Here is a 26,256-nt window from a genome sequence, read left to right as displayed (position 1 = left end):
TTACCCACAACATACAAAAGGTCATCAATGTAATTGTTTATAATGTAATATGGTCCAAATAGTCCCACATCTACAATGTGCTTATACTTCATTGAACACTGCTAAATTAGCATATCATTGAGCAATAATAATTTGTTTTTTACCAGACTTATGACTACATTTCAACAGGGAACTCCAATGTGGAAGTTTTTCTATCAATAGAGACTAGATCTTATCTTGTAGCTTAAAGAGCTGCCCAGAGGCACTAGGAAGTTAAGTGACTTTCTCAGGGTCACATGGCCAGTATATATCAGAAGCAGGATTTGAATATGTCACTCCAAAAGCCCACACTCTGTATCCACTGTGTTTATTAATATCTTTATTAATATTAATATTAGCAACTTATATTTATGTAACACTGTAGGGTTTATGAAATGGTTTACATATACTATCTTATCTGCGTGTAATGTATACAGATTGAGTTGTCATTACTCTCTATGAAATGGCTTTGTGATTCCTGAAATCTCTTTTACCAACCAATTTTTTTACCAACATAAACCCTTAATAATCATAAATGAGATGATGTTTATAGTTCAATTTTGACAATTATATTTAGCTAGATGGAGTCTTTCTAGATAAAAAGGGTTTCACTGTCCAATGTGCTGAACCTTTCTTGTAACAAGAGATCTTCACTATTCAATTTAATCTTTCTACACTGGCCCTTCTTAAATCAAGAATTTGGAACTAATTGGGTATTGACTCTCACGCTTTCATCAGTGACTTTCACTCATTTTTTTTAAACCCTTGTACTTCGGTGTATTGTCTCATAGGTGGAAGATTGGTAAGGGTGGGCAATGGGGGTCAAGTGACTTGCCCAGGGTCACACAGCTGGGAAGTGGCTGAGGCCAGGTTTGAACCTAGGACCTCCTGTCTCTAGGCCTGACTCTCACTCCACTGAGTTACCCAGCTGCCCCCCTTTCACTCATTTTTAAAGGTATTCCTTGTCTAATTTTTAAACTGTATAATTCTTCAGTGCCTAAAAAAAGAAAAAAAAACTGCATGACTCTTGAGGCGCTTGGAAGTTGTTAAATCTTATTACGGCCTCTTCTGAAATAACCAAGGTCTTAGGTCTTAGGAATTTCATTTTCTTAGGAAGACGTGGCTTCTTTAATTCCTGTCTCATTGAAGGTGGAATAAATGCCTCCTCTGGAAGAATTGTGCTCAGAGACTAGTTCCCATGTTTTCCTACCAATTAGAAATCTTAGCTCTTCTACATTTACGGTAATAGCTCCAAACAACAGGGAGTCATTATCTTTGATGGATAACTACTTTCTTTATCATATCCTAAGAGTGAAGCAATAGAATATTGTAATTGTAACATTCTGAACTTTTGTTCAATCGTGCCTATTATAAACTTGGCTACTTTCATTTTCTTTCTATTGGTTTCAGGTGCAATGAAAACACTTTGCACAGAATAAGTTCCACCAATCCAAAGAAAAAAGGACATTCCTGATATGCCATTTGATTGAGAACATTCTATCTCCTTTCCAACATATCCATTTAGCAACGTTTTTCTCTCCCAAGACTTTTTTATATGATTGCCTTGTTCTTAGCCCTTAAATCTGTTTTATAATGCAGCAACTGAACATATATTAATAACTTAAACTAATCTCTCCTTTCTGATAACTAGGCATGATCTTGTGCCTGGGCTTTGATCACTTGTTATATTAGCAAAAGATTCTCAGGCCTCATGACAGCTACCATAGATATAATTAAGAACCCAACCTTTTATTTAAACTCTACTACTATCTATCCCTGTGGTCTTAGGTAAGTCACTTAATATCTTCATGCCTCAGTTCTTTCATTTACAAAAGGAAGGAACTAGACTTAGATGATCTCTAGCTTTATTTTTTTTATTTATTTTCACTTTAAGATTTAGATAACACTCAATGACTAGGCCATGAAAAAAAGTATCAAAGTGTCCTTCTTGGTTACTTTCTAACACTAAACAAACTTCTTGAGATTTGGGGAATCTATTTCATTTCCACTTTTAGAGAGAAACTATAAGAATAGTAGAAGATATATTTTATTTTTAATTCTTTTAATCAGAAGAAAATGTCACAAAGGAAGATAAATCAGAATTACAAGGTTTATCTACATGGATACTGAAATCTCTTTTAAGCAGGAAAAGATCAAAGAGAGAAAGAGCCTTTTCTAAGTGCTCAAGTTAATGACAGGGAAGGTAGGGTTAACAAGATAAATAGAAGGTTCCTCTACTGAGAAGATAGATATTGAAATGACAGAACACATATAAATTTTAAACTGAAGAAAGAAGAAGATTCTGTTCTTGGCAGAGAAACAAGGAATTGTTGCTGCAAAATGGAGCAGATATTGTCACATGTGGCCAGCTTCTTAATTTGTTCTCAATTGAACTTCTTTGTTTGAAGAGAGAATTTTATTGGGGTGGAGCAAGAAGGTCATTAGAAAATGACAGTGTCATAAAAAAGAAAAAGGAATAATATAATATAACAGTTTCAAAAGGAAGAAGTAAAGGGGAAGAGAAAAGAAGCAAAGCAAAGAGAAAAAAAGAGGCAGAGGAAAACAGAGGCAGACAGATAAACCAACATATACATGCCGGAGGCATAGGAATTTGGAACTGATTGTCAAGAAAAAGAATTATGTGACATTTTGAATTGAGTAAAATATTTTGAGGGCAAATTAGAGAAAAGTAAAGAAGTTTCTCTTTCACTGAGAGTTGAGAAGTTAAGGGAATATGAAGGCTGATGATCAGGTTTGGTTAACCCATTAAAAACAGGGAAAAGAAAATGTGGGGGGAAAACAGAGAAGAAACTAGGAAAGATGTATTAAATGGAAGAGAAAGATGCTTGAGCCTAGTAGGGAGTAGGTAAATAGAAAGCATGAGGCTACTTAAGAAATTTTCCAGTTTAAGAATTGGTAGTAGACATTCGTCATAGAGTAATCACATAATTTTCTCAGAGTTTATGAGGAATTAATGCATGGTACAAAAAAGTAGTGACAGGACAGGAAGATAGGGGAACAATATAGATTCTTCTATCAAGGTCTTCTGGACTCAGGGTCTACAGTTTATAACTAGAGGAAGTAAAGGTGAAAAAAGAATATTAGAGTTCATGTAGATCCCAAAAGTAATCTAGTCTAACTCTATTTAATAGATAAGGGAACTGAGTCCAAGAAAGGCAAAGTGACTTGGCCAAGGTGACACAGCTGCTCTCGTCCATTTAAGAAAGATTTATTATGTTCCTATTTATATAGAGTACTATGCTAGGCACTGAAGGATTAGCAAAGTTTAGATGAGAAATTCTTTGAATTGGAACTTACGGTTCATGAGGAGGAAGAAAAAAGAAACACAGTTATCTATAATATATGATATTGTACATAATAAGCACACAAACAAATCACGGAGTTTTAGGGAAAGTGTGAAGAGAAATGACTTCACAGATCAGGGACGTATTCAAGAAGGAAGGAACATTTAGGATGGACTTTAAAAATGTGTTGGTGAAGGGTAGGAGCAGAAGAAATTGCAGACATAAAGATTAGTATAACGAAAAACCCAAAGGTAGGATGGGGAAAGATTGTTTCTAGTTTGCCTCAGTTTGGAGTTCAAGGTGGACATGCAATAAGAATCAAAGGTGAAATAGCCCCATATTAAGGAAGATTTTTAATTCTAAGCAAAGGAGTTTGAATTTAACTCAGAGAGAAATTAGGGAAATACTAAAGATTTGAGGAGTTTTGTTTGTTTTTTTAGTAGAGAAATAATAAAAAGAGATTTATGCATTTAATTTAGTAGCCTCAACAACTAACAGCCATAACTTGGGGGAGCTAGAGAGTGGAAATGAAGAGCTATTTTATGAGGCTATTATAATTTTCCAAACAAGTGGTGGTGAAAATCTTTACTATTATGGTGGTAGGGTAGGAACAGAGATAATTACAGAATTGTGAAAGGTGTTGTTGAGTTGGAATCAAAAGGATAGAACTGATTATGAGAGATAAGGAAGGGTTCAAGATAAAAAAAAATAAAGTTGCAAATATGGGAGATGTGTTAATGGCAATACTACCTTGAGACATTGAGTGAAAGTGGAAGGAAAAACAGGTTTAAAGGGAAAGATAATAAGCTTAGTTTATGTCTTGCCAATTTGGACTTACTGATAAAATATATTTGGTTCCTAAATGAAAATTCCTTATTGATATTTGGATATGTGTGTCTAAAACTCAGAAGAGAGAATAGGGTTAGAGATATTTAAGTAATTAATCAACCAATAGGCATTTGATATAGGATATACTATGGTCCAGCAACTGCACTAGGAACTGAGGATACGAAAATAAAAATGAAACAATTCCTGCCTTCTAGGAGTTCATATCTACCAGGAGAAACACACACACACACACACACACACACACACACACACACACACACACTATACGTACAGGTATCCCTTCTATATCATGATTTTCCTCAGGGCAATTTCAATATATAAAGGATTAGCATAAGAAATTAAATGGGAATTTGAGGGGAATTTTGTAGAAACCACAGATAGCACATGAAAAAGTTTAGAAACTGAGAAATGCCTACAATATATGTATAGCATTATATAATATCAATGTATTGACCAAATACTTGAACTCAAAATTTACAATAAGATTTTGTAAACACCGATAAAAGAAAAAGAAAAAAATCAGACTTTTCTGATATGAAGGAAGAACCAAAAAATTTTACATGGATTTTTCAGATCATGGGGACTCCACACTGCTAATCTCTGGCTGTGGAAGGGACACCTGCAAACCTAGTATATATATATATATATATATATATATATATATATACATACATACACACACACACACACACACACACACACACACAAAGTAAATCAAAGCTAATTTGAGTGCAGCAATATGGAGGCATTTGCGATTGAGAGAATCAGGAAACACCTCACAAAGAAGCTGACCTTTGAGCTGAACTTTGAAAGAAACTGATGGTTCTAGAAAGGACAGAAAGGCATACATTTTGGGCTTCAAGGAAAAAAAGTTTGTATAGGCACAAAGATGAGAGATTCAAATATCATGTGTGAGGAAAAGCAAGTATATCGGTGTGGTTAGACCATAGAGATATGAGAGAGAGAAATATGTGATGTCTGGAAAGGCAGGCTAGAACAAGATTGTGACAGGACTTAAATGCCAAACAGAAGAGTAAGTATTTGATGCCAAAGCTAACAAGGAGATCCTGTAACTTTTCATGGAGAGGAGTGATATGGTAAGATAGATAAAACTGTATTTTACAAATATTGTTTTGGCAGTGGCATAGAGGTTGGATCAGAGAAGACGTGAAGCAGAGATGCTAATCAGGAGGTTATACAGTTGTTTAGCTGAGAGATGATGGGGATCTAAAATGGGGTGGTCGCTATATGAGTAGAGAGAAGGGGCCAGAAGAGAAAATATTATGTGGGTGTAGAATTAATAAGATTTGGCATATGATTGGATATGTGGAGTGAAGAAAAGTGAGGAGTTATGGATAACTACAAGGGTGTTATCCTGAGTGACTAAAAATATGATGGTGCGATCTTGATAAAAATAGGGAAATTGGGAAAAGGAGTGACTTTGGGTAGGCAGAGCCAAGCTGGCAAAGAAACAGAAAGCAATGCAGCTAAGATCCCATCCACAAAACTCCTCTAAACAGACCTGAAAAATGTACCAGATTAAATCCTAATGGGGAAATCCAGAGGAAGTCAACTGAATCCTCTACTTGGCCTAGATTGGAAAATAGAGAGGTCTGTTGAAATTGGGGATAGAGTTGGGACAGGAACAGGCTAGTATGAAGAACATCCTGTTGCCAAAGGAGAAGGGGTACATACAGCAGACCAAGAAGAGATCCTAGACCCATACTAAGGCATGGTTCTGTAGAACAGTACCAGCTGTCTGCTGATTAAGAAAGGGACCTGACAATCTGAGGAAAAGAAACCTTGATCTTTGTAACAAGAAAGGAGGAAATTAAGAAACAAACTACTGGAGTGGTATGGCTTAGACACGAGGAACAAAGGGGGAATCTCATTTTTCATTTCTAGCCCAGCCTGAAAAGGAATAAACAGGGAAAGAATCCCAGACTGATAGCACCTAAGTTCTGCAGTAGTCTAATTTGCTCAAACCTAAACCCAAGTTAAAAACTTGTAGAACTCAGACAACGATTAGGCTTAGCAGTAGATCTGAGCATTTTGAGAGCACTGAAAGTTTAGTGCCTTCTAATTGACCCTTAGACCTTTGAATAACACAGTACTCAATATCTCCAAGAAAACACTAAGAGGACCAGACTTTTATTTCATAAGGATAGCAAAACCAATACCTAACATCAAGTCTGAAGTAAAAATGTAGGCTGGAAGAATGAGCAAACAAAAAATGAAAGCTACCATAATACACTATTACAGAGGTACTCAAGACACAAATCCAAAAAGAAGAGAATGACTCCAAAAACATGTACAAGTAATGCCTTAGACAAAAACATTGTCAGAGCACAAACTCAACTAGAATTTCTAGAAGAAATGAAGCAAGAGTTTAATTTTTTAAATAAACGAAATGAAAGCCTTTGAAGGAAAAATGGAAATGAAATGAAAACAATAGAAGAAAGAATTGGAAAGGGAATTGAGAGCTTGGTATAAGAGGTACAAAACCTCGCAAGAAACAAATTCCTTAAAAATTTGAATTGACCAAAGAGAAGCCAATGACCCCATGGGCAACAAAAACCCTAAAGCAAAGTTGAAGGCCTGAAAAATATGGAAGAAAAAGCATTTCATTTTAAAATAACTGGCTTAGAAAATAGATTGAGAAGAAGAGATTAAAGAATCATTGGACTTTCTGGGAGCCATAATCAAAAAGAGATCCTAGACATCATATTTCAAGAAATTTTAAAGAAAATTGCTCAAATCTCTTAACATCAGAGGTCAAAGTGGAAATAGAAAGAATCCATTGGTTGCCTCTAGGGACTCCAAAATGAAAACTCCTGTGAATACCATAGGCAAAATCCAGAGTTTCTAGGTCAAAGGGGGGAAAAACTGCAAGTAACCAAAAAGAAAGAATTCAAGTACCAAGGAATCACAGAAATATGGCAAATGCATATAACTTTGAAAGAATTAGTAACTTAAGAGAGGAATGACCAATTTTGATTCCAGAGTACTACTAATAAAAAATGCTAACCATCTCCTGATAAAAAGGCAAAGAACTCAGTGCAAAATGAGCCAAAAAAATTTTCAGACATGGCCAATGTGGACGTATGTTTTGATTGATTATACATGCTTGTAAAAAGTTTTGTTTTTCTTTAACTCTCAAGAGATTGTGGTAGGACTGTATAAAAGGAGATTTTGCTGATTGAAAAATATGTATATAATCTTTAAAAGGAAAAAAGTGGGCTTGGGTGATGAGAGGAGTAAAATAATGAATTCTGTTTCCAGCATGTTGAATTTGAGATGTCATTTCATATCAAATAGCAATGTTGTGGCATGAAACAAGAAATCAGTAGAGAAATGAACTGGGGATAAATATTTGGTAGATATTTGTATAGAAGTGATGGCTGAGTCCATAAAGAAAGAGAATATGGATAGGGGGAAAAACACTGATTTGTAGCATGTACACACATACACAATTATATATAGATTTTCAAGTCATTTATGTAAAGATATTGGCTGAAGCTGTGTGAATGAATTAAATTGCAAACAAATCAACAATCAGTACACTTAAATTTTGCAGAAGAGCAATGTAATGGGAGCTACTGAGTTTAGGTATACCTATCCTCATACAGCCTACAATCTAGGATGAGCTTATAATATATTTTCAACAAGCATTTTAGCCCCTACTATAATGTTAAATATTGCGCTAAGCCTAGGAATTCAAAAGAAGGCATAAACAGTCCTCACACAAAAAGAACTTAGATTTTGATTGAGAAAGTGACATACAATTATGTACAAAGAAGGAATATATGTGACAAGTTGTAGACAATCCCAGAAATAAAATGCTAGCACTAAGGAAAACTGGAAATTCTTTTTTTAGAAGATAATATTCTGACTGAGACTTGACAGAAGCCAGGAAAGCCAGGGAACAGGGAAGGAGACAAATTAAAGCATAGGGGACAATCAGTAAAAATGCATGGGTTTGGCAGATGAATTTTTGGGTGCTACAAATATCAAAGGGATTCATGTCATTAGATTGCAGAGTTTGGGGAATGGAAGGGAAGGAAGACTGAAAAGATAGAAAGGGAACAGGTTATGAAATGTTTCAAAAGCCAAAAGGAGGATTTTATATTTGACCTTAGAGGTAATAGAGAATTTATTATAATAAGAAGGGAAGTGATCTAGTCTGACCTGTTTTTAAGGATGATCTTTTGAGAGGGTTTTTTTTTTTTATGAAAGGAAATGAAGAGTGAAAAGAAAGGAATTTTTTGAGAAACTCCTACAAGATACAGTTTGGAAAACGATGAGCAAGATAAAGAAACAAAAGTTAGTTTAAGAAGCAGGAAATCTGGGACAGTGTGATGTCTCTGAAACTAAGAGAGGAAATATATCCATGAGGCAAAGATGATGAATAATGCTAAAAGCTACAGAGAGGTCAAGGAATCTGAGGTATGAACAAAATGCCCATGGATTAGGCAATAAAGAGCTTATTGATAAGTGAGTTTATTCCTGAGAGAGCAGTTTAAGTGGAGGTTTGGGGATAGGAGTCAAGATTGCAAGGGATAGTGAGCAAGAAAGTAGAGATGAAGGGCAAAACCAATACTGGAATCTCAGTCACTCTCCATTGTGCTACTGAGAAGCTGGAAGCAGGAAAGTCAGGGAGGAAAAATTCAAGAGGAGGAAAAGATTTCTGTAAATCTAGTATGGGAACAATAAGAATAACCAAAAATTTTGCAACTCTGATGGGGGAAAGCATTCAATAGACCAATAAAGGAAACAATTACTCTTGGTCATTTGAAGATTTGCCGTTCACCACTGCCCAAAGGTTGTAACGTTTTTTGATTGTCCATATGTGAAGATTGTTAAAGTGCTGGACTTTATTATACTAACAGAGTATGGCAGATGCTACATTGAAGGGTCTCCCTAGCCATGCCAGCAGAGGATACCTACCCTATACCACCCAGTTTTGCAAAGAAATAAATATAGCTTTGCTAGATTGCTTAATAAATAGAGCTAGTTGTCCATGCACGGGATGGGCTCATTTGGCAATTATCAGACATCTCTCCCTCCTCATTGGAGGCCTTCCAGAAGAAGCTAGATGACCATCTGTCAAGTATATTGTAGTGAGTATTTTTTTGAGGGATGGGAGTTAGGTTGGACTAGATGACTTCTGAAGTCATTTCCAGTTTTGAAGTTCTATGCTTTTGTGATCTTTCTTAAGTTCCTTCTGCAAAAGAACATATTAGATAGACTATCGAGAAATATCTTTCTCTTATACAAAAATGCCACTGTCATGGATTAAATGTCCTTTTCCCAACAGCATGGCATAAAAACATGCTTATACATTTACACAGTTATCTCTCCACTATGGAAATTGGAGGTGTTTTATTCTCAGTTCCAGAAAGGGGAAGTTAAGGGGCAGTTGGGGAGAATGAAAAGGTCTTTTGTTTCCAAGGGAATGCAATGCTGAAGTAATACACCATACTGAGAGAATCTGAACTCAAAATTAGAAGGAGAGGGGTATGGTGAATTTTCCACTAAGGAATAATTGCTTTTGGAATGATAAGTAAAGAAGAGAAGTCACATTTCAAGTCTTTTAGTATAACTGAGATTTTAAAGGGTTTTGCTTTTCAGTTTGTTATTTTGGATCAGATGTTATAAATCATATTTGGATAGGTTGGCTTTGTTCAACTACAGTCTGATTTTTGGTACATTGAATATGACTTAGGAGTTAAAATCAGTGGAAGCCAAACTTTAGATTCAAACATTTGTTCAAAGATCTAAGGCCAAATGATATTTAAGAATAAAAATAAAACCTTAGTGTTTACTGGCTTTATTTAATAGGTTGACTGTTGACTTCATCCACTATTATTTTCTATAGAATGAGTTTTATTTGGGCTTTGGCATATGTGTGTGTAGTATGTGTGTGTGTGTGTGTGTGTGTGTGTGTGTGTGTGTGTGTGTGGTGTGATGTGATGTAGTGTGGTGTGGTGTGTGTATAAAGAGTATGAATGAGATTAATCTTGAGATGTAATGTTTTTGTGTTCAAAAATAGCTTGCTTTTCTTGGGCCTACATATAGTCCCTCTGCTATCAACTTTCTGCCTTCTGTCCATTTCCTTTGTTCAGTTTTCCTGGTCAGTCTCTATTCCTGATTCCATTCCCCTCAATGATTATTCTGTGCCTCAGGCAACACCATTTTTACTTCAGTTAAGAATCTGTTTTATGAGTCATCTATTCTTGGCTATCAGTTTCCTATTTTTTCATTCTGATCCAATTTTTCTTTCTCCTTCAGAACCTTCTCAATCAACCCATCAAATATTTGTTATCCATTCCATATTTATTTATAGGCAGTTCTTGACTTATGTACAAATCATATAAATATACTCATAATAAGAATCATATGTGTCTTGGATGTACTCATAAATATAATAAAAACTCATCATACAAATGGTCCATATTTATAGGTGGTCATGGGAGTTTCTCAATTCAGAATATGTAAACAATATTTGATTAAACAGGTTTCTTCTTTTTGTCCTCTAAGGCAGATATAGTCTAAAAATCATCAATGTCCAAGAGTCTCTCTACCTGGAAAATTATTGTCTCCAATCAATCAGTCAACAAACTTTTAGTGAGTCCATACTATGTGGCAAGGATTTTACAAGAATCTGGGGTTACAAAACATAAATGAACTCACCTAAACAACTTACATTCAGTATAGGGAAACAACGTGTGAATGTCTAGGTTGCTACAAAATAAATATATGCGAAAATACAAAGTAATTCTTTGGGGATGGTATCCAAAGCTGAGAAAGGTCTTATGTTGGAGTCAATGTTTTTCCAAAGGGAAAATGTGGTACTGCCATCTTAGGTAGCTAGAGGCAGCAAGATGGCACAGTGGATAGAGTACTCAGCTTGGAGTCAGAGAAGACCTACATTCAAGTCCAGCCTCATTAATTCTGTGACGCTAGACAAGTCACATAACTTCAGTTTCCTTAACTATAAAGTTGGGATAATAACAATAACTATCTAATTTTGTTGTGAGGATCAAATGAGAGAATATTGTAAAATCCTCACCCTAGTACCTGGAATACAGTAGGTGCTTAATAAATGCTTGTTCACTTTGAGGTAATTGTTTTAATGGTATTATCTGTGGAAAGTGAGACACAGGGTGATTTAAGAATCATGCCTCTAAGCTTATGTAGCTAATAAGTGACTAAGCTACTATCAACCTAGGGTTCTTCCTACCCAAAAGGTAGCTTGAGGTAATATATACAGAACACTGGAGTTAGGAAGACTTTGGTTTAAATCCTATATCAGTCATTGATTAACTAGATGAGCCTGGACAAGTCACTTAATTTCTCTTTTCTCAACTTCAACATAAAAATGATAATAATAACACCTTTCTCATAGGGTTATTGTGAATATCAGGTAAAATTATGTATTGTGTGCAAAGTGTTTTGCAAAATTTTAGATTTTATAAATGTAAGAAATTAATATGACTGTACATTTACTTCAGATTCATTGCAGATTAAATATGCCTTTATGGGTAAACCTGGGAAGTGGGTCCTTATCAATAACATTGATTGTATAAAGGCAAGAGTTCCAAGCTCTAAGTAAATACCCTGCAAATAAAATTTGGGTGTGTTTCTCAATCATTAATATAAAAGCTGATTATGTACATACATGCACACATTTTTACATAAAGGAATGAGAAGGTTGTTTACCAAATAAGTTTATAAAGTTAATTACCCACATATTATTTTCTTGGAAATTTCAAAAAAAGTATTATGCATTTATTTTTTGCATTCTTTAAAAAAACTTTAGAGTTCCAAATTCTCTCTCTCTAGCCCTGCCTCCAACCATTTAGAAGGCTAGCAATATGGTCTCAATTATACATGTGATATTGTGCAAAACACATTTCTGTTTTAGGTACATTGTGAAAAATAAAACAAGAAAAATAAAGAAAATGAAAAAATATAATTGAATTTGCATTCAGAGTTCATCAAGTAGATAGCGTTTTTCATCATGAGTCTTTTGGAATTTCATGGATCTTTGTATTGATCAAAGTAGCACAGTTGAGTATTATTATAAAATTGCTGTTACTGTATATAATGCTCTCCTGATTCTGCTGATTTCATTCTGCGTCAATTTGTATGGGTCTTCCTATATTTTTCTGAAACCATATTCCTCATCATTTCTTTTGTTGTAATAGAATTCCATCATGGTCATATACCACAACTTACTTAGCCATTCGCTAATTGATGAGTGTGTCCTCCAATTCCTTTTCTTTGCCACTACCAAAAGAGCTGTTGGAAATATATTTGCACATATAGGCCTTTTTCGATTTTCTTTGATCTTTTTGGGATACAGACCCATTAGTGATTACCCTTATATTATTCATAGTATAATAATTTTAGTGGTAGGATAGGATCTTATTTTTATTAGGGAAATGTAACTGCTAGTAACCATAAAGTTTGCTACAAAAAAGAACCTTTATTGCCATAAAAAATCATGAAGATTCTGTGCTAAAACATAAAAGAGATCACAGTCTGCAATGAGAGAGCACTTACATGGATGAAATAGTCAGTCCTTGAAGAATAGGGACAAAAATGAAATGTAAAATCAGCTTTACTTTTTTCCACTGCTTGTGACTTGATCTACCCTTTACTTAAAATGCCCACTTACCCAGATAAATGTTTTCTAGATATGCATCCCATAATTCTATTTTTTACTATATCCACCATAAGAACTCTTGCCTTTATAAAATCAATGTTATTAATAATGACAAGCTAGGGCAACTAGGTGGCTCGGTAGATAGAAAATCAGGCCTGGAGTCAGGAGATCTTGGGTCCCAATCTGGCTTCAGATACTTCCTAGATGTATACCAATGGGAAAATCACTTAATACACATTGCCTAGCCTTTACTACTCTTCTGCCTTAGAACCAATACCTGGTATTGATTCTAAGGAAGATAATTTGCTGAAGAAAGGAGGATTGGAGGAAAACAGCTTTAGGAGAAAATGCAAAAGAGAAGTAAAGCTTTATAATGAGAAAGATAATAAAATGCAAAATTCAGCCACAAAAATCTTATCCCACACTAAGTAAACTCTGTTGGACTGTAATTTAAAAAATTAACAGCATGTTTCCTTTTGTCTTTTTTATGAATTTTCCTTTTTATTATTATTAACTTGAAAAACATCTTAGCTTGGTAGCTGAAGTAAGCACAATATAAAAATGTTAATTCCCTTCCCTTCCTTTCCCTCTAAAATTCTAATATAGTGGTATTACTGACTGATTACTAATGAGATAATTTTTGTGGACAATGATCCTTCCTACTTCATTATTTAATTTTCATTGTAGTGATTATTTGAGGTCTGTTGTTATCTGCTGATGTGTCTTAAAATTATAATAAGCCTCTGTCTTCTAAGAGCACTAGGCTACTCTTTTGCTATTGTTTATCATCAGCCCACATCTCTGTAACAGTCAAGTCTAAAGCTTGATGGAAGAGTTCCAATGAGACAAAAACATATTCAGTCATCAGAATTACTCATTCTTTTGCATTAACTTATCAGTCTCGTTAAAAGGGCATCTCCAACTCTACATGCAGACTTTGCATAACGTCCTCCAGCAATTTTCAGCCTTTAATCTTTAAGAACTGATTTTAGGTATGATAGGAAAAGTCTGCAAATAGTTTCGAAAGGCAAATATATGTAAATTTAGGCAACTGAATAACTAGATATAATGTATTCTTGTTTGAGACCCTGTTACTAATGAAAAATGTTTCTCATAGGTACATATAAATTGCATACAAATGCATCACTCCTCCAGGCATTCTGTTTCTTTACAGAGTACCTCCATCCTTCCAGTAACTTAGGTTCCTAACCTTAGATTCATTTTTTACTCCCTCCTCTTCCTTGCCCCCTCCAATGTCAAATTAGTTGCTAAGTCTTCTTGATTTGACCTACAGGCATTTTCATTATATACAACTTTCCTGCTCTACTAAAATAGCCTCCAATTCAGGTTAGGTTTGCATCATTTCTTTTTCTTTAACCCAAACCTTCTGTCTTAGAATCAATACTATATACTGCTTCCAAGGTGGAAAGTGATGAGGGCTATGCAATGGAGATCAAGTGATTCATCCATGGTCATACAGATAGGAAGTGAGGTCAGATTTGAATCTAGGACCTCCCCTCTCTATACCCAAGAGAAGCTTAAAAAAGTAAGTAAGCCCAAGAAATTTTAAGGGATTTCATAAAGTCAAACTATATGTATTCCTACATGAAAAGATGATTTTTAAATAGTTTTTGTCAGTATTAGAAGCAGTTAGAAGGAATACACATAGCCAGAGGGTGTGAGACTAAAGTGATTAGGATGATATGATATGAAAAAAAATCAAGGATTGAAAAAGAAATTAAATTGAGAGAAAAGGAAAGAAAGAGGTGCAATAGGGTAAATTGTCTTACCTAAAGAGGCATGAAAATTTTTTACAGTGAAGGGGAGGTTGAGAATGGTGACAGACAATGCTTAAATCTTACTCTGATAATTGGCTCAAAGGGGGAATAACATCCATACTCATTCAACTATAGAATCCTATCTTACCCTATAAAGTAGTAGGGGGAGAATAAGACAAGGGGATGTGGAAAATAAAAGGGATGGGGAAATAGAGGGTAGTGATTAAAAGCAAAATATCTATGATAAAGGGCAGAATGAAAGGAGAAAGAGCAGGATCAAAAGGGGAAAATAAGATGGAGGGTAATACACAGTTGGTATTCATAAATGTAAATGTAAATGGGATGAATTCATGCATAAAATGTAAGTAGATGGCAAAGTGGATTAGAAACCAGAATCATACCATATATTATTTAGGAGAAATAATTTAAGGCAGGTAGACACACGCAGAGTAAAAGTAAGGGCCTGGAGCAGAATTTATTGTGTTTCAGCTAAAGCAAAAAAACAGGAGTAGCAAACATGACCTCAGACAAAGCTAAAGTAAAAATAGATCTGATTAAAAGAGATCAGAAAGGAAATTGCATCTTGCTAAAAGGTACTATAGACAATGAAATAATATCAATACTAAACATATATGCACCAAATGGTATAGCCTCCAAGTTTTTAAAGGAAAAATTAGATGAGCTTCAGGAGGACACAGACAGAAAAACTATTCTAGTGGGGACTTCAACTTTCCCCTTTCAGATCTAGACAAATCAAACTAAAAAATAACTAAGAAAGAAGTAAAAGAATTTAATTAATGTTTTTTAAGGTAGAACTAATAGATCTCTGGAGAAATTTTAATGAGAGTAGAGAGGAATATAACTTCTTTTTAGCAATACATGATCCTACACAATAATTGACTGCATACTGGAGCATAAAAACTTCATAACCAGATGCAGAAAAGCAGAAATTAAAAAAGTATTCTTTTTAGATCATAACACAATAAAAAGGGGTGGATCAAAGAAACAAAATTGATTTTTAAAAGAAAAGAAGAAAATCAAATAATCAAGCTAAAAAATTAAAAGAGTGAACTCACAACAAATAAAAAGGAAATTAGAGGGGGCAGCTGGGTAGCTCAGTGGAGTGAGAGTCAGGCCTAGAGACAGGAGGTCCTAGGTTCAAACCCGGCCTCAGCCACTTCCCAGCTGTGTGACGCTGGGCAAGTCACTTGACCCCCATTGCCCACCCTTGCCACTCTTCCACCTATGAGACAATACACTGAAGTACAAGGGTTAAAAAAAAAGGAAATTAGATCAATCATTTGGAACTATTTTGACCAATTATATGCCAATAAATATGAAAAGTTAAGTAAAATGGTAGAATATTTACAAGAGTATAAATTGCCTAAATTAACAAAAGAGGAAATAATATACTTAAATAATCCAAACTCTGAAAAGGAAATGGAACAAACGTCAATGAACTCCCTATGAAAAAATCTCCAGGACCAGATGGATTCACAAGTGAAATCTATCAAACATTTAAAGAACAATGAATTCCAACACTATATAAACTTTTAGAAGAAATAAGCAGAGAAGGAATCCTAAAAAAATATTTTTATGACACAAATGTAGTACTGTTATCTAAGCCAGGAAGAGCAAAAACAGAAAAAAAATTATAGGCTAATTTCATTAATGAACATAGATATAAAAAATTAAACAATATACTAACAAGGAGAGGACAAGCAATATATCTCAAGTATCATTCACTGTGACCAGGTAGGATTTAAACCAAGAATGCAGGGCTAGTTTGATATTAGGGAAAATATCAACATAAATGACCATATCAATAACCAAATGAAGAGAAATCAAATGTTTGTCTCAATAGATGCAGAAGAAGCCTTCAACAAAATACAGTATCTATTCCTATTAAAATACTAAGAAGCATAGGAATAAATGGATCATTCCTTAAAATAAGTAATATCTACCTAAAACCTTCAGCAAGTATCATCTGTAACAGAGATAAATTAGAAACCTTCCAAATAAGATCAGGAGTGAATAAAGGATGTCCATTATCACCACTAATATTCAATATTGTGTTAAAAATGCTAGCTTTAGGAATAAGAAAAGAAAAATAAATTGAAGGAATTAATGTGGGCAATGAGGAAACTAAACTCATCCTTTGCAAATGATATGATGATATATTTAGACAATTCTAGACAATTGACTAAAAAGCTAGTTGAAACAAGTAATACCTTTAGCAAAGTTTCAGGATACAAAATAAATCCACACAAATCATCAGCATTTCTACATATTATCACCAAAGTTCAGCAGCAAAAGATAGAGAAATCCCATTTAAAATAACTCTAGCAATATAACACCTGGGTATCTAGTTGCCAAGAAAAACCCTGGAATTATATAAACATGATTACAAAATACTTTTCATGCAAGTAAAGTAAGATCTAAACAACTGGAAAAACATGAATTACTCATGGGTTGGCTTAACTAATATAATAAAAATGACAATTGTACCAAAATTAATTTACTTATTCAATGCCATAGCAATCAAGCTACCACCAAATAATTATTTTAGAAAACTAGAAAAAAAATAATAAAATTCATTTGGAAGAAGAAAAAGACAAGATTATCCAGGGAATTAATGAAACACAATGTGAAGGAAAGTGGTTTAGCAGTACAAGATCTCAAAGTGTACTACAAAGCAGTAATCATCAAAACGGTCTGGTGCTGGCTAAGAAATAGAATGGTAGATCAATAGAATAGATTAGATATACAATATACAGAGGTAAATGACCTTAGCAACATAGTATTTGATAAATCTAAACACCCCAACTTTTGGGATGAGAATTCACTATTTAAGAAAAAGAGCTGGGAAAATTGGAAAACAGTAGGGCAGAAACTAAGTATAGACCAATGTCTCACATCCTATACATAGATAAGGTTGAAATGAGTATATGATTTAAATATAAAGAATGATGTCATAACTGAATTAAGGGAACATAGAATAGTGTACCTGGAAGATCTTTGAAGAAGGGAATAATTTATGACCAAAAAAGAGATAGAGGGGGCAGCTGGGTAGCTCAGTGGAGTGAGAGTCAGACCTCAGGAGGTCCTAGGTTCAAACCCGGCCTCAGCCACTTCCCAGCTGTGTGAACCTGGGCAAGTCACTTGACCCCCATTGCCCACCCTTACCACTCTTCCACCTATGAGACAATACACCGAAGTTAAGGGTCTAAAAAAAAAAAGATACAGACAGAAGATATAAGATGAAAAATGTTTGATTATATTAAATTAAAAAGGGGTTGTACAAACAAAACATTATAACTAAGATTAGAAGGGAAATAAACAGGGGAAATTTTTTAGAACAAGTTTTTCTGATAAAGGTCTAATTTCTCAAATCTATAGAGAACAAAGTTAAATATTTAAGATTACAAGCCATTCCTCAATTGATAAGTAGTGAAAGGACATGAACAAACAATTTTCAGATGAAGAAATCAAAGTTATCATATGAAAAAATGTTACAAATCACTCCTGATTAGAGAAATAAAAATTAAAACAACTCTGAGGGACCACCTCACACCTAACAGATTGACCACTATGACAGTAAAAGAAAGTGATGAGTGTTGGAGGGAAGTGGCAAAATTGGGACTCTAATGTAGTGTTGGTAGAGTAGTGAACTAATCTAACCATTCTGGAGGGCTATTTGGAACTATGCCCAAAGGGCTATAAAACTGTACATATGCTTTGATCCAGTAATACCACTACTAGCTCTATATTCCAAAAAAAAAAAGTAAGAAAAAAAGGGAGGTGGGTTAATATTTGCTTCTTTTGTGGTGGCAAAGAATTGGAAATTGAGGGGATGTTCAAAAATTGGAGAATGGCTGAACCAATTGTGGTACATGTTGGTAATGGAATACTATGGTGGTGTAAGAAATGATAAGCAAGATTATTTCAGAAAAAGCAAAAAAAGATCTGCATGAACTAATGCAGAAAGAAATAAGTAGAACTGGGAAAACATTATATACAATAATAGCAATATCATAGGATAATCAATTGTGAAAACTTGGCTACTTTTAGAAATACAATGATCTAGGACAATCTTGAAAGACTTAGGATGGAGAATGCTATCCACCTCCAGAGAAAGAACTGTTGGAGTGGAATGGATGTGGATTGAAGCATGCTATCTTTCAAGTCAATGTATTTATGGTTTTATTTTGGGGTTTTGGCTTTGTATGAGTGTGCTCTTACAACAATGACAAATATGGAAATGTGTTTTGAATGATAATAAAAATATAACTTTAAAAAATACTAAAAATTTAAAACCAGAAAAAGAAGAAATATGGTATCCAGGGTTTCTTTTTTTCTTTGTTAAGTCATTATTTTCTGGGAAACCAGTGATTCTTTTAATTATCACACCTCATCCTATTTTCCAGATCAGTTTTTTTAAGTAATAGATACCCAATTTGTTCTTATAATAGCGTGGTCTTTTGAATTTGTTGTAACATTTTTAACACCTCATTGAAATTTGTTTGCTCCATTCTATTTTTTGGGATGTCAAGTACTGGTTAAAGTTGTTCATTGTAGGCTCTTTCTTCCATTTATTCTCTTTCCAAGTGTTCTCATTTTCTTTTTATTTTGTTATAGCTCTTTCTTCATTTGTTCCATTTATTGTATTCAATCCTTCTTTTTGTGAGCTTCCACTTGTAACTATTTCAGTTATTTCTTTCCTCTTGGATTTTTATCTCAAAATTTGTTCTTCATCATTCAAGTTTTGTGTTTTTTTCTTTTCTTTTCTACTTGTTCATGTCTATAACTTCAGCTCATACATTAGGACCTTGTGCCAAGACTGAGATCTGACCCTTTTACTGCTTTTGAATGGGACTAGATCGTCTCCTGCTAGTCTCAAAATGGAATGATGTTGCTTCAGAGCAAGGTCTTACCCACTCTTCAGGCCAGAAGACTGTCCTGTGGTGTCTGAGTAGAAGGCTGTTTGAGGCCAGAAAAAATTTGATCTGGTAACCCACTCCTAGGTGGTGGATTAGAGCTGAATGATGCATTGGGACCAAAACCTGCCTAATGTAGCTGCTTTCAACCCTGTTTGAGTTTTTCTTGGTTTTTTCCTTGTTCTCTCCCCTAACAAAAGTCCATGGCTTTAGAGCCTGTACCCTAAAGCAAATCTACTCAGATCACACTGACTTTATCTTGTTCTTTTTAGGTTGGAGTATTGAATTTAAGGACTTCTTTAGAAATCTGGTGGTTTATAGACCGCCCTTCAGAACAGTATTTTAAATATATAAAACAAAATCTATAGGGAGGTAGCTGAGTGGCTCAGTGGATTGAGAGCCAGGGTAGAGATGGGAGGTTCTAGGTTTCAAATCTGGCCTCAGACACTTCCTAGCTGGGTGACCCTGGGCAAGTCACTTAACTCCCATTGACTAGGCCTTACTGCTCTTCTGCCTTAAAACCAATGGACAGTATTGATTCTAAGGCAGAAGGTAAGGGTTTAAAAAAATAATAAAATTTATAGGATTATAAAGAAAACTAATTAAATTGATGTTCTAGGGCAGTGATTACCAAAGTGGGTGCTACCCCCCCCTCACCGTGGGTGCTGCAGCAATCCGGGGGAGTGGTGATGGCCACAGGTGCATTTATCTTTCCTATTAATTGCTATTAAAATTTTTTAAAAAATTAATTTCCAGGGGGCTAAGTAATATTTTTTCTGAAAATGGGATGGTAGGCCAAAAAAGTTTGGGAACCACTGTTCTAGGGCATCTCCAGTCCCCAAACTCCATTCATGCTGATATAAGCCAAATTCTTTCTGTAGTCAACCTAGAGTTTTATCCAGATCTCTACCCATAGAACAACCCTATGGGAAATGGTTGGGTTTTTTTGGACAGTCTCCTAGGACATCCTCAGGCTCCAGTGGCACTGATCATATTCATTTCCTTGTGCAACAAGAGTTTCAAAATTTTATGTCTTAGTCCCTAGAATTAACTATCACCAGATTATGTAAGCTTTAGGCCAATCCCTAGAACATTTGGCTGATTATACTAGTCTCGTTTTTTTTTTTTCGTTTTTTTTTTTTTTTTTTTTTTTTACAAAATTACCTACCAGAAAAATCAGAAACCATTCCTTCTTCAGGTGATATTTTGTTTCCTATCCTTTAAGGGATGGAGGAGCTAAATGGCATTTATTTTTGGTTATGTTGTTTCATATGGAAATCTTCTGAATTGTTCATAGAAATTCATCAGGAGAGGTAGGTTTAACTAGAAGCTTTCACATTTTCATTTTAACCTGAAGTCACAGACTTCCTAAAGCTTATTATGCCATTCCTTGGCTCTATATCTATATATTGTCTACAAAATTAAACTTACATTCATTAGCCTGTATAAATATGTTCAGAATATGAACCCATTATCTTTTTTCCAGTTTCGTATTTACCTATTATACTGCATGCAGAAGCTGTGCCCTTTATCTCTCCATTGTCTTTACTCATGTTACCCAATTTTTGTAGAATATCATTGATCATATTTCTGTCTATTATAATCTTGTCCATTCAAATGCATATCCTAATTTGGGTGATGAGGGTTCTTCATCCATGTGGTTTATTATGTATGGATAGCTAGGCCAATCTCCTACAAGAATTCTTCCAAGAGGCCCTGAAATGTTCTAGAGTTTCATGCATCCACAACAATAAGATATTCAAAAAAGAGTATCTTCAAAGCCTTGTTATTCACAGGGAATCCTTTTCAACTTGAATTCCTTACTGAATCTCCTACATAATGAACACATCTGGTGAGCTTATATCTCCTCTTTTGTGCTTTCCTTGATGTTTATGATCCAAGAGTCAGTGAATAGTTATTTCTATTGTTATGTATTTTGCATTTGCTTAATTTTATGTTATTTTCCTCAATAAAATGTAAGCTAGTTGAGGATTTTTGTTTTGTCTTTTTCCTTTGTATCCCTGGTTTTAGCCTAGAGCCTGATATGTAATAGGTGCTTTATAAATACTTATGGAATTATTGAATTAAATAAACTTTTCCCAGAATCAATGGATTAAAGAAGGGGCAATTCCCAATTTTCTTTTCTGACAATGTGGGATTAAGTTATAAATTTAATCAAAGGGACCCTCACAAACTCAATTCTTTTTGTAAAGGGAGAAGAAACAAGGTGACAGTACATGGGAGAAGGTGGAATTACCTTGTCTAATACACCACATAGGAAGACTCTAAGATTCTTTTCCCTATCTCTCAGCCTCAAAGTCTTAATAATTCATTCCTTCATGCGCTTAACAAAAATTCAATTAAAAGTGAATTATGATTACTAAAACTCTACTTTAATAATACAGAAAGTGACTTGATTCTTCCCTCACATGCAGCTGAATGGGACATTTTATGGGGCTATGACTCTCTTGGAATTCTCTCTCTCTTTATGTGTCTCAGAGCCATGTGGACATTTTCTGCTTTGAATGGGTTAATTACCATTGAAGCATTTTTCCTCTGTGGTCTAGACACAGAAATATCCAGATATTGTTTCCCTTGAAAGTCAGCCATCCTACAGAATGTATTTGATCACCCATTTCCATGTTTTTCTAAGGCCAGATGGGGCTAAACACAATTTTTAAAGATTTTTTTTCTCTCTTTTTTCTTTCACTGATTAGCAGCTTGTTTGTTTTCAATTGAGGATACTGCCAAGCAAAGAGAGGGAGAAAGTGGAAAAAAAAGTCCTTAATTTCTGAGTTGGGGAAACTAGAGAATGATGAATTTGCTGTTGCCAAGAGGAAACAATCCCTGGATCTAACAAATAAGTGTGGAAAAAGAGGTTACTAGATGTTATATAATTCAGCAGTTTAAGCATAGGCAGAGGACATTGCAAATAAGTATGATTTACTTTAACCTTTTTTTTAAGACAGGCTATTGATTGATAATTGCTGTTGTTCAGTCATTTTCTTAATGTGTCCAACCTTTTGTTACCCCATTTGGGGTTTTCTTGGCAAAGATATTGGAGTAGTTTGTCATTTCCTTCTCCAGTTCATTTCATAGATGAAGAAACTGAAGCAAACAAGATTAAGTGACTTGCCCAAGGTATTATAGCTAATAAGTATCTGAGGCCAGATTTGAACTCAGGATTCTTGACTCCAGGCCTGGTGCTCTATCCACTATGCCATATAATAATAGACAGCATTTATATAGTACTTACTATGCACCTGGCACTCTGCTAAGTGCTTCATAATTATTCTCTTGTTTAATTCTCACAGCAACCCTCGGGAGTTACTAACATTTTCCCCATTTTACACTTGAGGAAACTGAGGCAAACAGAAATTACGTGATTTGCCCAGTCATACAGCTCATAAGCTTCTGAGACTGGATTTGAACTCAACCCACCTAGCTGATCACACAAATGTATACATATTTACAGTCTTTACATTTTAAGGGTTATAGCCCTACTCTGATACTGTGATTTTTCACCAATCATTTCACTTTTCTAGGTCTCGTTCTTTTTCATCTGGAAAAAACAAGAGATTCAATTACTTTAAGGTTCTCTTCCAGCTCTCACTTATCCATTCTAACCCATGCAGTATTTATTAAGCAGTGGCTATGTGTAAAGCTCTGAGCTAGATGTCAGAAATACAAAAACAAAATATTAATAAATGAAGGATCATCTATTTGGATTTGGAAGGAGGTCATCTTTTCCAGTTCTTTCATTTATAGATGAGGACCACAGAAGTCAAGAAGCACACTCAAGGTCACATGAGCAGGATGCAACAGCCAGAATTCAAATCAGAAGTCAGAATGCTGACAAAAATCCAGCCTTCCTTTCTCTACATCTTATTGTCTCTAAACAACCATTCAATAAACGCTTAATATGTGCTAGGCTTTGGACAAGGCATTCAAGATACCAAAACCAAGCTGAAGCACTTTCCATCCTCACAGAGCTTTCCCACTATTCCAGGAGACATGTATATATATATATATATATATACATATATATATATGTATGACTATATAAAAGATAAATTCAAAATAAAGACAAAGTAATTGGGGTGCCAAAGACATGAACAGTGAAGCAGAGGGGAGATCTATTTACTTTGAATAGAGTGCAGTACTTCAGTTGAGTTTTGAAGGAAACTAGGAATTTGAAGGAGTAAAAGCAAGGAGGAAGTGCATTCCAGCCTGTGCAAAGACAGAGATGAGAGATGGTACCTTGTAGGTCTGAAGAAGGACAAGCAGGTCTGTCTGGTTGGACCATAGAGTATGTAAAGAGGAGTAATGCATGACGAGGCTGGAAAGGTAGATTAAAACCAGGTAGTGATTGGGCTATAAATCCCTGGGGAGTTCGTATCTGACTCTAGAGGTAACAAGATATCATTGCAATTTATTTATTTAGTAGGGGAATGGAATGGCCAGATGGGTGCTTAAGGAATATCCCTTTGAAAAGTGAGAAGAACCAGGAGAACCATTTACACAGTGATAGCCATATTGTAAAAAAAGTTAACTGTGAAACACTTAGAAACTCTGATCAATACAGACACCAAACATATTTCCAGAGAACTTAGGTTAAAACAAGCTAAAATATCTCCAGATGGAGAACTGATGGTTTTGAAGAGTAGATTGAAGCATAATTTTAATAAAATAAAAAGAATCCTTACTTTGCATGTTGGAATCAATACTGTATATTGGTTCCAAGGCAGAAGAGTGGCAAGAACTAGGCAATGGGGGAGGGGGGTGTTAAGTGGCTTGCCCAGGGTCACACAGCTAGAAAGTGTCTGATGCCAGATTGGAAACCCAGGATCTCCCCATCTTCAGGACTGGCTCTCTATCCACTGAACCACCTAGCTACCCCTGAAGTATACTTTTTGCTCGTCATTTTTCTTTGGGGTTTTTTTTAACATACCTAATGGGGAACTTTGTTTTTCATGACTTCATTTTTGTAATGGGTTTTGTATTTTTTTGTCTTCTCAATGAGTGGGGGAGGTTGGAGAGAGAGAAATAATCATGAACTGAAAATTAAATTAAATTAAATTTTAAAAAAGGAATATCATTTTGTCATCTGGAAGAGGAAGGGATTTGAGGCAGAGTGTTAAATTAAGAGACAACTGCAACATAATCCAGTTGAGAAGTGATAAGGGCTTAACCTATGGAAGTAGGCATATCAACAGAGAGAAAAGGGTCAGGGTAGGAGATTTTTAATCTACAAAAGCTGATAAGGTCATCAACCAAAGAATACATAAAAATAAAAGAGAAGAGGTTCAAAATCATTAGATTTAGAGTCTTTACTTGTGGATGACTATAAAGCTTTTTGCATTGACCAGTGGATTTGAATGTTATATGAAGTTGACTGTCCCTTATAACAGGTATTCCTCACTTAAAGGATTTTTTTTTATTTTAAACCCTTAATTTCTGTGTATTGACTTAGAGGTGGAAGAGTGGTAAGGGTGGGCAATGGGGGTCAAGTGACTTGCCCAGTGTCACACAGCTGGGAAGTGTCTGAGGCCGGATTTGAACCTAGGACCTCCTGTCTCTAGGCCTGGCTCTCAATCCACTGAGCTACCCAGCTGCCCTCACTTAAAGGATTTTTTAAAGCAGTATATACCATAAAATAAATCTCACCTTTCCCAAATTCTATTCTCAGTTCTGAAGTCTGTTCCCATGGGCTGAAGGGAAATAGCTACAGATTGAATTTTAATCTGGAAAAGATTGGATTAAGATATATCCTCTGGAAAACTGTAACCCTCTCTCAATTTTTTTAAAGTATATTTATTTGGAGTATATTTACTTGGAGATCCTCTAATCTTCACACCTATAGCTTATGATCTTAGATGTCCTGTTCCTTCTATCTAGGTATTTAAAAAACTAACAATTAGAATTAGACTTCAAGGTAGCTGGTAGTGCCCACTGGCAAAGGGTAAAACTTTATATAAGTAATGTCCTTGGAATTCCTCAACTTGAGATTTCAGGTTGTTGAAAATGAACTGATCCCCTATAAAGAGAGCACCCCTGCTAACAGTTTCACTGGATTCCTTGACAAAAATGTCTAAGTTTTGGAAAATGGTGGCAACATTAAGCAAGATTCCTAAGAGGCAGCATGATATAATGGATGAAGAGTTGGTCATGCTAAAGGGCAGTACAAGGTCACTTAGTAGATTTTTTTTCTGGGGAAAAATAAAATAATATTTCTCATTATATGTTTTGTGAGGAGGAATGGTCTCTCAAGATTTTATCTTTATGGACCAGGAATAGGATTGAGAAATATTCTCAGTTAGTCTGAAGAGAGAAGGAATGTGGTGTTTTATTCCTTGCTTTCAAGGATCCAAGGCAGAGGAAAAATGTTTCTTGAGATTGGTTCCATTGAAAGCTCCTTGGAAACATGGACCATCTGCTTTTTGTTTTTGTATCCCCAAGTGCCTAGCACAATGCCTGGTATATAGCAGGTAAATAAAAATAACATTAATAACAACAGCAAACATTTATATAAAGCTTCAAGTTTTATAAAGCTCTTCATACGTGTTATCTCATTTGATTCCCATAACAACCCTATAAGGCATCCTATTATGATCCTGATTTTCTAGATGAGAAGACTAAGGCTGAAATAGTTGACTTTCCTAGAGTCAAACAATTTAAAAAGTGTCTGAAGCAGGATT

Source organism: Gracilinanus agilis, chromosome 3 (genome assembly GCF_016433145.1).
Source record: "Gracilinanus agilis isolate LMUSP501 chromosome 3, AgileGrace, whole genome shotgun sequence".
Lineage (NCBI taxonomy): Eukaryota > Metazoa > Chordata > Mammalia > Didelphimorphia > Didelphidae > Gracilinanus > Gracilinanus agilis.
The sequence above is the reverse complement of the archived record's forward strand: the minus strand, read 5'-3'. Positions refer to the sequence as shown.